Raw genomic sequence first — 14612 nt, 5'->3', positions numbered from 1 at the left:
TAATTTTTTTATTTTTATCTAAAAAATTGTAAATTCGAATCTTTATATATCTTTGATTTAAAAAAAAATAGATAAAACATGTCGGTCAAAAGAGCAAAGACAAAGGAGAGAAATAATTTAAAAGAAATATATAATAATAGATAGACCAACTTTAATTTACTTGATTATTTTAATTTCAGTGCTTTATGGTATATGGACGCATGCAATAGAAAAAACGATTCCTAAGATATACAGATATATATGGTTGAACTACTGATCACAAATTATAAATATATTTCCTTACTGAGTTTTTCTTTTTTTAAATTTTCTTATTATTGGATCATACATGAAATAATAAGTCTATTATATTATAGAGAATTATTAGTGAAACCTGTTTTAATTTAAACCTGTATTTTTTTTAAATTAATGTCAATTACTTGGTTCTCACACTAGAAGCAAGTAATAAGCTTATTTAAATATTTCACATGACATTTAAAGATGTGAAACTCTTCTAACTGAAATTATACTAAAATTAATCTAAAAAGAAAAAACATATATATAAAATTGAAAAAAAGATAAAAGGTAGAAAACACGGCATATATTGAATTTTCGATGTACTAAAATTTTACAAATGTATTTTAGAATACTTATAGTTAATAAAATTGAATAAAAAAAATACTTATATTGTTATAGTTTTAAATATTTATCCAATTTATAATATTTAGGTAGATTAGTTAATAATGTGAATTAAATTTATAATCAATATTTTAATTTTTAAAATATTTATCCTATTTACAATATTTATCTAGTATAAATTATATGAATTAATTAGAGTTTATTTTTAAGTACAATTTTTTTACTTACATAATCTTTTACTATATTATATATATCAAAGATGTTTGTGATTGTTTTACTTACATAATCTATATAATTTTTTATTTTTAATTTTTAATTTTTTACTTAATAATTAAGTATATTCCAATGCATGCATTGCGTGAAAATGGGGGAATTGAAGTAGTAATTAATAGAGAGAGATTATAATTGTAATGATATGTTTAACTTTTTAGCAATGACAATTGACAGGTGCTTTATTTTGAATGAAAGCTATTAAACTACTCTTCTATATTAGCCCATGACAATAATAAAGAAGTCTTGTGGCCCACAAATTCAGCCCAACAGAATACATAAATTCAGTTCTAATTTTAGTCTTTATTAGTTTATTTTATCTTATCTTTATGTTATCTTCTCTTCTTATCTTATCTTTACTTTTATCTTTCATAGGACAATACTCTATATATATTTAGTTTTATCTTCATAGTTTACAATATACATGTTCAATTCAATCAATCAATAATCAATAAAAATTATTTCTTTGCTTTCCCTATCCTTTCACAATTTTATCATGGTATCAGAGCCTTGGTATCCTCCTTGAAGAGGATACATAAGCTATCATCTTTCCAGTGAGAAATCACCATGTTTCTTTTTTCAATCTCCTCTCAATGAATAATCAATCTTTCAATTCAGTTCAAGATCCAACCAATCTTTGTTAAAGGCATCCAAGTGAAAATCCTACCCCAGTTTTGGTTACCCTGGTTCTTTACCAGCAATTCCGTCTGCGCCTCCTTTCTTCCGACAGTTTCGTCTGCATTGTTTCAGCAGTCATGTCTGCATTTTGTTTTAGCAGTTTAATCTGCATATGTTTTAGCAGTTTCATCTGCACTCTTATTGCGCTCCACGCGCCCTCTTTTTGTTATCGCGCTCTATGCGCCATTTGAAGTTATTGCGTCATACGTACGCGCATTTTTTGAAGATCGCTGTTCAAGTACAGCATCTCCTTTTATATTTTTGCCGCCGGCAGCTCAAGCTCCGCTGCGCGCATTTTTTGAAAATCGCTGCTCAAGTACAGTATCTCCTTTTATATTTTTGCCGCCGGCAGCTCAAGCTCCGCCGCACGCATTTTTTGAAAATCACTGCTCAAGTACAGCATCTCCTTTTATATTTTTGCCGCCGGCAGCTCAAGCTCCGCCGCACGCATCTTTCTCCGCGTCACTACGTCAGACGCGTCTTCTTCAACAATTTTATTGGAACTTATCCAAGCTGTGGATTATTGACATCTTCCATCCACCAGCTTGCGGGGGCGTATTAAACTACTCTTCTATATTAGCCCATGACAACAATAAAGAAGTCTTGTGGCCCACAAATTCAGCCCAACAGAATACATAAATTCAGTTCTAATTTTAGTCTTTATTAGTTTATCTTATCTTATCTTTATGTTATCTTCTCTTCTTATCTTATCTTTACTTTTATCTTTCATAGGACAATACTCTATATATATTTAGTTTTATCTTCATAGTTTACAATATACATGTTCAATTCAATCAATCAATAATCAATAAAAATTATTTCTTTGCTTTCCCTATTCTTTCACAATTTTATCAAAAGCCACCACACTAATGATCGAATGCTCTAGAAATTAAAATTAATGGAATGGGCAAAATATTAGTAACTTACTTTTAAGTTTGAAGTCAATAGATTCGTAAAGTAAGTAATGAGAAAAATGATGGAGACATCTCTGAATCAAATTATTAAATAAGAAAAAGTATATGGAACAAAAATTAATCAAATTATTAAATAAAAAAAAGTATATGCATAAAAAATTATCAGTTAAAAATTAAATAAAATCATATTAATTTATATTAATAATTAATTTTAAATTTTTAAATTTAAAATTTAAAAAATTTAAAATTAATTAAGTAAACTTAATTAAAACCTATAAATGTCTTCATATTCTCTCTCACATTAACCTAATTAAAACCTATAAAAATCTTTCTCGCCGGTACATCTTTTGCCGTCGTCGTCATCGCTATCACAGTCACAGCAATAAATCGTGACATCGATTTTATCACTTACATTATCACCAATGCACAATCAACACATTAATTTTTCATGTTTTTCATCTTATTCTTCTTCACTTTATTCTTCGGCATGTGCAACACCAGAGAGAAATTTTGTTAAAAAAGAAGAAGAAGATACTCATGGTAATGCTGTTACTGAATTACCTTTACTTTTGTTACTTTCATTGCCACACAATAGAGCTCTGGAGAAGAAAACCCTAATTGCAAATTTAGACTCATCTTCTTCATCACCACAAAGAGTTTCGGAAACATACAAAGCTGCATCACTAAAGAATTCTAATGTCTCCAATGAAAGTAGAAAGTCTTCCTCATCATCAGCATCAGCAAGGGTTTCTTATGGTTCCAATGGAAGTAAAAAATCTTTTTTTACTTTGTCACGATCAGCATCGTTAGATAGGGTTTGAAGTAGAAAATCTTCCTCATTTATTCTCATCAATCCAATCCATTCTCACATGCATTGTGTGTGTTTTTCTTAATATAATACAATATGAATCTTGATGATGATGCAGGCATATTTGTACGGAGATCAGGTTACATCTTGGAAGAATGAACTTGGAGAAAAATTGCTATTTGTTAGTATTAATAATAAAAAAATATTAATTTAATATGAAAAAAACATCATAATACTTAACAAAAGAAACATCCAATTATATTTTAACAAAAATAATTAAATATCTATAAAATTAAAAAAAATATGAAATTCTTAAAAAAAATATGAAATTCTTAAAAAAAATAGAGACATTCACATTTGCAATACAAAAAAATTCGAAAAATATATAAAAGAACATTCATTTAGTATGAAAAAGAAACATTCTGATACTTAACAGAAGAAACATCCATATATATTAACTCGTAGAGATTTTGAATTCACCCAAAATTATTTGACTGATTTTTGGCTAATATTCTTTTGGTTCCTAGCATTGCTCATTAAATAATTATAATAATGACGGTGAAGATACTTCAATGTTCATCTCAACAAATTTGATGATAACCCTTGGATTATTTGGGGTGGAAAATTTAATTAACTTCAACGTTAATGTTTTAAAATTTATAGATTAAAATTTAAAAAAACATAAGTGTATGTTTTAAGTTTTCTAAAAAGAAAACACTTGGTATAAGGGTGACAAGAAAGATAATAGTTAATATTAGTTTTGTTTTGAAATAACTATTACTTATTAATTTACAAAAGATTATTTTTCTGTTAGAAAATAAAATAATGTTTTTTTTTTCCAGTGCCAACTCCTATTAAGAGAGTAATATATAGATATATAGATGACAGAAATTTGAGCTAGTAATAAAAAAAGATGATTAACAAAAAAAATTGAGTAATTTAAATTAAAGGCATCATTTTATTTTTAGAAAGTGATATTTGAACTTAAAATATGTGTTCACCCTTAAGTATGTCTTTTATTTGAGGTTCATTTCGCGTTTTTATTTTTTTCTCTCCAATTTTTTTTCATTTTCTTTATTTTTTCGCTCTTTCATGAGTAGTGTCAAATACACTCACATATATAATTAATTATGCTAGGTCCACAAATATTAGTTATTAGTATAAAATAATATATATTAAAATATAAAATATATATTAAAAATAAGTTAAAAATATATTTATTTATTTATAAATATATAGTAATTAATTTTAGTATACATATAGTAGATATTTCCGTCTTCAGAAGGCGAAACTTAATTAATTTTAATAGAATTTTAAAAGTTAATACGGATGGATGTGGCCATGTTAATTAATTTACACTACCTAGTATGCTTAATTAGAATCGATCAATTAATATATTAGAATTGCAATTCCCATTGATGATGTCTTATATACTCCTATGAAAAAGAAATCTTAAACACGTATTTGCTTTTTCCTTTCTATGTAAGGCTACTTTTAAAGGGATTTGTACTATTATATTGTAATATATAAGATAGATCAATTACATGTATTTACATATAAATAATTTTCCAACCCTAGTTTTGGAAATTATTTTGGAGCTCATGAATATAATTGATGCACCTAATAACTAAGATAAAACTATGTTTTTAATATAATAAATAGATAGAAAAAGACATATAAATAATTATATTTGTAGCAAAAGTCATTTTATTTGTATTTGTTTTAAAAATTTTTTATAGATATTATTCTTTTTCTTTTTATTTGATTCGTGCATAAACTCTTTCTTTATTTTGGGGGTTAGTAATGATTTAACTCTAAAATTTTTTATTATAAAAATTTTGATATTATGTTACAAAATAAGTTATTTATCCAAAAAATTTAAACTAACAAAAAATAATTATAATAAATAGTTATATCTTTAATAATGTTATTATTTAAATTTTAGTTACCTAAAAAATAATTCATTATCTCTCGATATATACGTATTCTCACGAACTCATCATCACCACCACTAATTGATGATATATAGTTTAATAGAAATAATATACATGAAAAAAAATTCCAAATTCCAATATAGAAAAAACTTTACGGGAAAACTTTCAAAGAAAATGAGACTTGAATATTATTATGCAATTAACATAAATCCTATTTTAGTCTTATATAAACAAAGTAACAAAAATGCATAACTATTATTGATGGATAAAAATATAATAAAATGAAAATTCAAGCGCAGTTAACTTCACAACTTCATGTATAGTTAATTTCACAACTTCAAGTCGTTAGATGATAATTTAATCAAATATATTAAATCATTTAACGACTCATAACTATTAACTTACTGCAAATGAATTTTTACCGTATAATAATATTGTTAATTCCTTCATCATAAATATTGGTATTGGGCAAAGCAAACAAGTGTACCCTGTACGTATTAATATTTAGTACTCTCATAATTAATCCATAACTCTATTTTTTATTTGGATCTATATATATACATAATTATTGCTGAGTTATGCTTAATTGTTAAGAGTCAAATATAATAGACAACACAAAAGCATTGAATACAATGTTGAAAATTCTATGTAAGAGGGAAATTTAAAGATTGGTAGATTATTAGGTGAAACTTCATGGATCGTAGTTGGGACAGTTATGTTGCTAACCATTCATCTTCAAACTGTAAGAAAAGTAATAATGAAGCTAATTAAAGCAAATACATTTTCTATGGGCGAAAATAATAATAATAACTTTCCATGAAAGAGTATCATAATAATATGGATTAACCAACCAGATACGCAAAATGGTGTTTTTGTCAGTGGAGATTTAGTGATTTAGTTATGCATGCCTTATTTAGTTATTTTAGTTGAGTCAATAATCATGGTATGATTAAAAGGCAATGTATTTGATTATTTCAATTGTTTGACAATTTCCTTTTAAAAATTTTTTAAAGTATTACATTTAAAATGGGTTGATAAAATTATGAAACCTCCAAAAAAAATAGGTCATCAATATCTATATGAGTATATAGGCAACCATTCAGATAAAGAAGTTTAAAACGTCTTTTTTTAAAAATAATTTTTTAATTAAAATTTAATTTATATAATCAATTAAATTATATTATTTTTGTCAAAATTAGATCAAATAAATTGATTTAGCCAAAAAATCAGTAAACCAAATTTTAAACCGATATAAATTAATATTCTTTTTTATAAAAAATAATTATAATAATCTTATTATAAAAAATAATTAAAAAATATTTCTATTATATATATATATATATTAATTTTAAAACTCCTAAATCTAACCTTATATATATTTTTTGTTATTATGCATGTCTTTGAATATAATTTACACTGAAAGGGATTTAGCTGCGGTTTCCGAAAACTGACGGAAAAAACCGCTGCTATATGTAATTAAAATTGGTGTAGTGTTATTCCAGATTTCCAGTGATTTATAAAGTTATGGATGCATGTAACAATTATGTGGCTTCCATTTCAATCACCACAATGGTTTTTATTTGGTTAACGGTTACACACCTATATATTAGTAATCTTTTGTTTCATGCATTTATGTCAATTGCATGATTCATAAGATCATATAGCTGACTTATGCATATTGTGAATGAAATATTATTATTGTTCATATCTTCTGTGCCTCAAATCCGTGACACCATTCAAATTTTTTGTAATATAATTTTCCCACTTTTCAATTAGGTTATTATCTCGTACGTGGTGATTGATACGAGGCTATAATTTAATGTTTCATTCATTAGCACGTTATGCATGCAATTTAATTAAGTAGCTTAACCGTTTTCATAAATGTTGAAGACTTTTAAGCATAGTTGCAAATTAATAATTAGAAGCTGCTTTTTTTTTTTATCTTAGCTTCCGAAGTACTAATAATTATATTGCCAACTCTTGTCTAACTTGTCACCAGCATATTTGAGTAGGTTAAAATAGGTCAACCTACAAAACATAATATGTGCTTATTGATGTATATCATTCAATAAAACTTTTATACGTTATGATAAAGCGTCACTATATAATATAATAATAATAATAATAATAATAATAATAATAATAATAATAATAATAATAATAATAATAATAATAATAATAATAATAATAATAATAATAAATAGTGTTGTTTTTGAATTGATCAAATTTATTAAAGTATTAACTAAAATGTTATCTTTTTATTATCAAAATTATACTAATTTATCACACTCTTCATAATAAAATAAATAAAATTGCTTCATTCTAATATTACTAATAAGAAGATATTCATGTGATTTTTCAAAAAAGACGCATAATTGGAGAACGATGAAAGTTGCTCAAATTGGTTCGTATACATACTAATAAAAAATGTCGACCACAAGAAATTAATCATCATATATATATATAGAGGGACGGATCTAAAAATCTAAAATTGGAGTGGCCGAAAATTAAAATATTGTATAATCAAATATAATGCTATATATTTCATAATAGATATAATTATAATTAATTTTTTAATTTAAAAAATTAATAAATACTTGCAAATAAAAGAATTATCTCAGTTTTTATAATTTTTTTATAATTTTTTATGGTTTTATATCTAATAAAATATAAAATTATATATTTTTAAATATTTTGTTAATTAATTTATTTTATTAAGTATTTATGTGACGGTAAGTTATATTTTTATGCTTTATATCATTAAGAAATATGACATAAAATAATATAAGTTAATTGCACTAACAATTTTGTTACATGAATTTAAAATATATTAAAGTATTTTATATAATAATAGGGTAAATTAATTAAAAAAGAATAAAAAAATAACTAAATAAAATTAGAAAAAAATAATATTATTATAAATAATATTAAAGTATTTTTATATGATTATAAATGTTAAAATTAATCTTAAAAAAATGTAAAAAAAAATCCAAATTAAATAAAAAATATAAATATATGTAGAAAAATTTAAACCCTATTACATAAAGAATAATAACTTTTTTTTTTACTAAAAATAGAGAGACTCAAACCTGCGACCTCTTAATTGAGTATGGAAAAACTATGCCATTTAAACTATAGTTCATTAACAAGAATAATAACTCTTTTTACTATCACTACATTATTAAATTTTATTCTATACAAGGATATCTGTTATAATAGTATATGAGCTTTTAAAATTTGTTGGGGGGCCAAGGCCACTATTTACCCCTTGAATCCGTCCTTTTATATATATATATATATATATATATATATATATATATATATATATATATATATTATTTAATTTATTTTTAATATATATTTTATATTTTAATATATATTTTATATATATAGTTATTTAATGGCTAATTTTTTATGTACAAATAATATGACTGATGTACTTATCTAGATGTGGACTATCTTTAATTTGCAATGCTCTATCTTTTTTTTTTGTGATGGTTACATGCATTTAATTTTTGTAGTCTATGGGTCGAAATTAAATCAAATTAAAATTAAAGGGCACGGGGCTGGTCAACAATTTATATGTAGAAGGAGAGCAGAGCCACTACAATTAAGTGTTAGATTATATGTAGTATATTTAAAAAAAAAAATAGGAAATAGGGGGCAATGGAAAAAGTATACAAGTGATGTCAAAGATTTTATTTTTGGTGCTGAAAATAAAAACAAAGAAAAGGAAAAACAAAGAGTCTAAGCTAAATCATGTTGCAATTATCAGAAAGTTCTACGCATTTTGATACATGATTAAAGCTATTTTCTAGAAATCAATAGTACAAGACCTTGTCTTGAAAATTAACGCTAATGAAAACTGAGACTCATTGTTAAAAATGAATTAAGGTGTTTGCTTCGGTGCGATAATAAATTTATACGTACACATACATTTAAAATATGGATAAATAATAATAAATTATGTAGAATTTATTTTTGACATCGGCATCTATTTTTTTTTATAAAAATATATATTATTATATCACCATTTTTACTAAAATATCCTTATAATTTAATAAAAAAATTTATTTAATTTTTTATAAGACTTAAAAACACTTTTTTTATGTTAGATAAAAATTACTTTTAAATTAATCAAATTGTTTAATTTTACTGTGTCAAAATTTAAATAATTTAAAAAACAAAAACAAAAACACATTTAATTATTTATCTATAGTAAAAGAGATTATTTCAAATTTATTGACATCCTCCATGAACCCTAATAAATCATTCATACCAAGAAAAATAAACAAATCTAAAAAATAACAAAAAAAATCACTTGTTCTTTGTTATCCTGGGTTTCTCACTCAACTCCCTCTCTTCTCTTCAAACTCGTCTCTTCTCTCGGGTAAAGAAGATGAAGAAGCTTCCTCCACGACGCCCTACCAAGGTCACTGCAGCATTCGTGCGTACCTCACCCAGCCGAGTAGAACTTCGTTGCGTCAGAGAGCGTCGCCGTCTTCTTCACTGTCTTTCTCGATCTTTATCACCGTCGTCAGCTTCTCCCTTCCAGTAACATCCTCTATGTGATTTATGTGATTTTAATTATTATAACATTGTTGTGTTTTTTGTAATTAATGTAATTTAGTTTGATTTCTGTGATTTTATATTAGTTGTTAATTTTGACAAAATGAAAACTTAAGCATCAATTTGAGGGGATTGTTGCTGGAGCTTCTGGGGGTGCTATTTTGCCTGGAATTGAGGCCTCATTAGGGGAAGTTTGCCGTGATTATCTTAATGGGCGATGTATAAAAGTTGATTGTAAGTCAAATCATCCACCTCATAATTTGCTAATGACTATATTAGCTGCAACAACCTCGATGGAAACACTTAGCCAAGCTTCTATGGCTTTGTTTGCTGCTGCAATGGCTGTTGCACAGGCAATAGTCGTTGTCCAAGCACTTCAAGCCCATGCAGCTCAGGTGCAAGCTCAGTCAGTAAAAGATTCCACTGTTATGTTGTGGCATGTTAATTTTGTTTGTTGCCGTGTTTGGTATTACAGAGCTCTTATACAAGAAGTGCTATTTGTTGGTGACTTTTTGTCATGTTCGATAGTTACATTTTTTATGTTGTTCTTGTTTTCCGTTTAAGTATTTCTTGCTTTATTCTTATCATCTATGGTAACTTAATCAGGCTCACCTGAAAAAGTTGGTAAGGATGATGCATTGAAGAACAGTTGTTGAACAACTAAAACAACTCTTTGGCTTTTGTGGCACAGTTGTTGAATGCACAATTGCTGATTCAAAGTATTTTGCTTATATAGAATATTGAAAACCTAAAGAGGCAACTGCTGCTCTGGCATTAAATAACATAGATGTCGGTGGCCGCCTTTGAATGTTGAGATGGCAAAATCTCGTCTACAAAAATCATTTGTTGTGAATTCTTCCCTTACTTCATCATCTCTTCCTTTGATGATGCAGCAATCTCTGCTTATGCAATAAACCATGACTGCACAGCAGGCTGTCAATAAAGTCGCCACCATGAAGTCTGCAACAGAGTTAGCAGCAGCCTGAGCTGCTGAAATAAGTAAGAAACTGAAAGTTGATGGACCTAAAATTGAAGAAAAAGAAACAAAACAGAAATTCAGGCCTGTTTACTTTGTCAATTTTTTCTAGTGTAATTATTCTACTGGTGCTTCTTGACTATTCATTTTTGATGAGTTTGAAAAATTCTATTTTAAATTAATGATGATCAAACATTATTAACAGCAAAATTATTATTTTAATTTTGATCCATATATGTTAATTAAAATAATTTTTGCTGTGCAGTTTTTTTATGGGCCGAAAAGAAAAGAATAGTTGCAAGCCCAATGTGTTTGTAAACATTTAGCCTTGGTTAAAATATTTAAGTAACATTGGCTTAGACTATGTTTTGATATTGGGCCAAATCTTCTTAACATTATTAGCCCAATTCAAAGTTTAGTGGGAAACCCACTAGCCTGATCCGAATTGAAAGAAAAAAGAGAAAGCAAAATATATTGCTTCATGCTTCCAATGGAAACCATTTCTACCATACGATGGATTTCAAATTTTATTAAAGTGAAGTTAATACATGCATGGGAAACATGAGAGAGAAAGTGTCATTGATTTGATTGCAAGCACTAAAGCTACACACTACTCAGCAAATAGAGTGGAAAATTAATTCACTTTTATTCTCTCTCTTTGTTTCATTAATTATTATTCATAATTTCTCTTTCCTCTCTCATTTCTTTCTTCTCTATTCGGTCATATCACAGTAGCAACCATGAAAGCTATAACAAGCTACCATAGAGAAAAAGAAGCACGCCACAAGTCCATCACAATGATGGCAAGAAAACAAAAAGTATGTTGTGGCTAAGATCTTCAACTAAGAAAAGGAAAGATTTGGTGAAGAGATCTCAGCTTCTCGATACCAAAAATGGATGAGAAAGATTTCGGTCAGTAGAGGAAGATCCTTGGAGGGATGGCTCGTTTTTGCTTTTGGGTTCACTCATCACAGAAGGTAGCTAGGGTGGCTACGTGAAGGAGGAAGCAAAAGTGGAGCAGGAGGAGCTGTCAAGCATCATGAAGCATCAAGGGCTAGGAGTTCTTCTTGGAGTGCAAGCAAGATGGGATGGCTCGGATTGGTGCTTATTGGTGACCAAGGAAGAACTAGAGGTAATTGCATGTTGGATATAGCATTCGGTTACTTCTCCTCTCTCTCTCTGGCCGAACCAGTTTGCATGAAGAAGAAGAAGTTTAGCTTGGTTTATTTGGTTTCTACTGTGGAGGTTTCCCCCTATAAGTAAGGGAGAACAGCCAGGGCTTGAAGCAAGGAGTGAGAGTGCAAGGCACAGAGTTCTCAGAGCTACCTAAGCTAACCGATTTTTTTTACCTTCAATGTATTCTGTTTTATAATTTTTCTGTTTAATTTTGTCTGTCTTGAGTCTCATGAAAAAAGACAAACAGTGAGGTTTGTAAGAAAAAAGCCATAGAGTGGAAAAAGGCAGAGAGTGCAAAATTAAAAGATAAAACCATAGATGTCCTTGGAGGTCCTTTGTACATCTGTGTTGTGTTTTATGATTTTGTGGGAATCCCCTTGCAAGTTGGGTTAGCACTTTGCAGTGGAAAGCTTGGCAGTGACCAAGTCAAGTTCAGGATTGGGTTTAGATTCTGGACATGTCCCAGATAGGAAGGATAGTTCCTAGGGAGTATTGGTGTTTGTAATCAAGGATGATTATAGTGAAATTCCATCATTGTTGTGATGGAGACTGGATGTAGGCTGCATTGCACTTAGCAGCTGAACCAGGATATATCTTGGTGTAATTTTCTCTCTCTTCTACTCCATTTTTGTTTCTGCTGACCAGGAGATAAAACTGAAAAATATCTCGTGCTTGGTGACGAGATAAAAAGAAAACGTCTCGTGGCTAGGTATGAGACAAAAAATTAAAAAGTCTCCAGAAGTTGCTTCAAAGACCAGCAAGTATTCTAAAGTGAAAAAGGGGCTAAGATTCAACCCCCCCTTCTCTTAGCCACTGAAAACCATCAATTTTCAATATTTTTATTATTGCAACTAATTCATTTTAGGGTGCCCAACTACCCTACATAAGTATCATGAACCCATTAGAGTAATGCTTGAATTAGATTTATAAGTTTGGTAAAGGTGCCTGAGGTTTCTATCATTTTGATGCTTTAGAAAAAAAAAATCATAATCTTGTCCCAATTTTAAAAATTTTCATTCGATGGTATATCTTTTACTATATTTAATAGTTCTGGGCTTAGTGTGAGTGCAATGCATTCTTTATTGTTATATATATATATATATATATATATATATATATATATATATATATATACTTTTATAATATAGAAGCTTGCAGTTTTATGTGCCATAGTTGTTGTAACACCCTAATATACAGATCTTTATATTCGAGTCATAAGTCAACGATATTACGGTGGTATGATTCAAGGTAAAATAATAGTAAGAATATACATATGTGTTTGAATGAAAAAACTAGTAAACGAGAGCCTGAAAGGAAAATAAAATAAAATCACAAAGAAAAAGACACCCTCATATATAGATAGCAGATGAAAGGTAAAACGTGTTCGGAAAGCGATAAGAATAAGATAAGGACAAGATATATATATAACATAAGTAAATAGCCACTAGTCGCGACCTGCGAAGTTTAGGCCGGCTAGGGCATAGAAATTTAAAATTAGTTTGACAACAGTATTTCCTATCTCTCTCAAAGATACATCATCGCCTCTATAGGCAAGCTGCAAATTAAACATCTACATACCTCATATTGAAGGTTTTTCAAAATAAAAAGGAGAGATTCTAAAAGTACAAAACAGAATCAAATAAACATCGTCGCCTTCCAAATGAATCCAGCTCACTGCTGAGCACCAGGACTGCATCTTAAAAATAGAGAATATATACGGAATGAGAACCCCCAACTCATGGGTTCCCAATACGGTAAAAGTGTCAAATAAATACAATGTACTATAATATAAATTCACTAAACATCTTAAACTTCTTACTTCGTCATATCCATCCTAAATTCTCAATAATCCATAACTTGCCAACTATCATAGGAAATTCTAATTCTAACCCAATATCCTTCATACTTTCACTACCTTCCAACCGAATAAACCAAAAACCGAAATATCCCTCAAGTAATTCAACTTTTATACAAACACAAACAATACAAAAAAGTAAAAGTAAGGCAAGTAAGTCAATTAGCAAATAATCATGAAACGTGTACAATTAGGCAAACCAAAGCAATTAAATAAACACAAACAACTCAAACATATGCATATGATGTATGTTTGCTCTATAGCCGATGAGTCTCATCTGTCGGTTATCAAGCTAACCCGACGTGTCGGGTAGCTAACCCCGGCACAGTCTCTCTGTTGTGTATTAATACTATTAGAGGCAATCCATGTCCTGTCACCATTAGAGGGTATCTGTGCCCTGTCACCATTAGAGGGTATCTGTACCCTGTCACCCTTACAACCAGAGAGAGAATACATGCATACTCACATCCAACATTTTTCATCATGACTCATTTACCACATTCATTTATTAACTCATATATGCATCTCTAGCATACTCGCAATATTTTCACACTTCCTCAACTAATCATAATCTTTTAATCATCAATCATATTTCAGTAATAATTCTTCATTCATTTTCACTCACATCATTATACATCATGAACTTAGCCACCGCCCACAACATAGATAATATTATAGCACTTCCTCATTATCATCATTTACTTTACCACTTTCTTCATCAACAATTTAACTTCTTCACAACCCTAATTATACTTCACTACTTACCAGACTTCAAACAAGAGTTAAAAGGGTTTTGAAAGTTGGAGGAATGTATTTA

The sequence above is a fragment of the Arachis hypogaea genome, chromosome 2 (assembly GCF_003086295.3).
Source record: "Arachis hypogaea cultivar Tifrunner chromosome 2, arahy.Tifrunner.gnm2.J5K5, whole genome shotgun sequence".
NCBI lineage: Eukaryota > Viridiplantae > Streptophyta > Magnoliopsida > Fabales > Fabaceae > Arachis > Arachis hypogaea.
Note: the sequence above shows the minus strand (reverse complement) of the source record.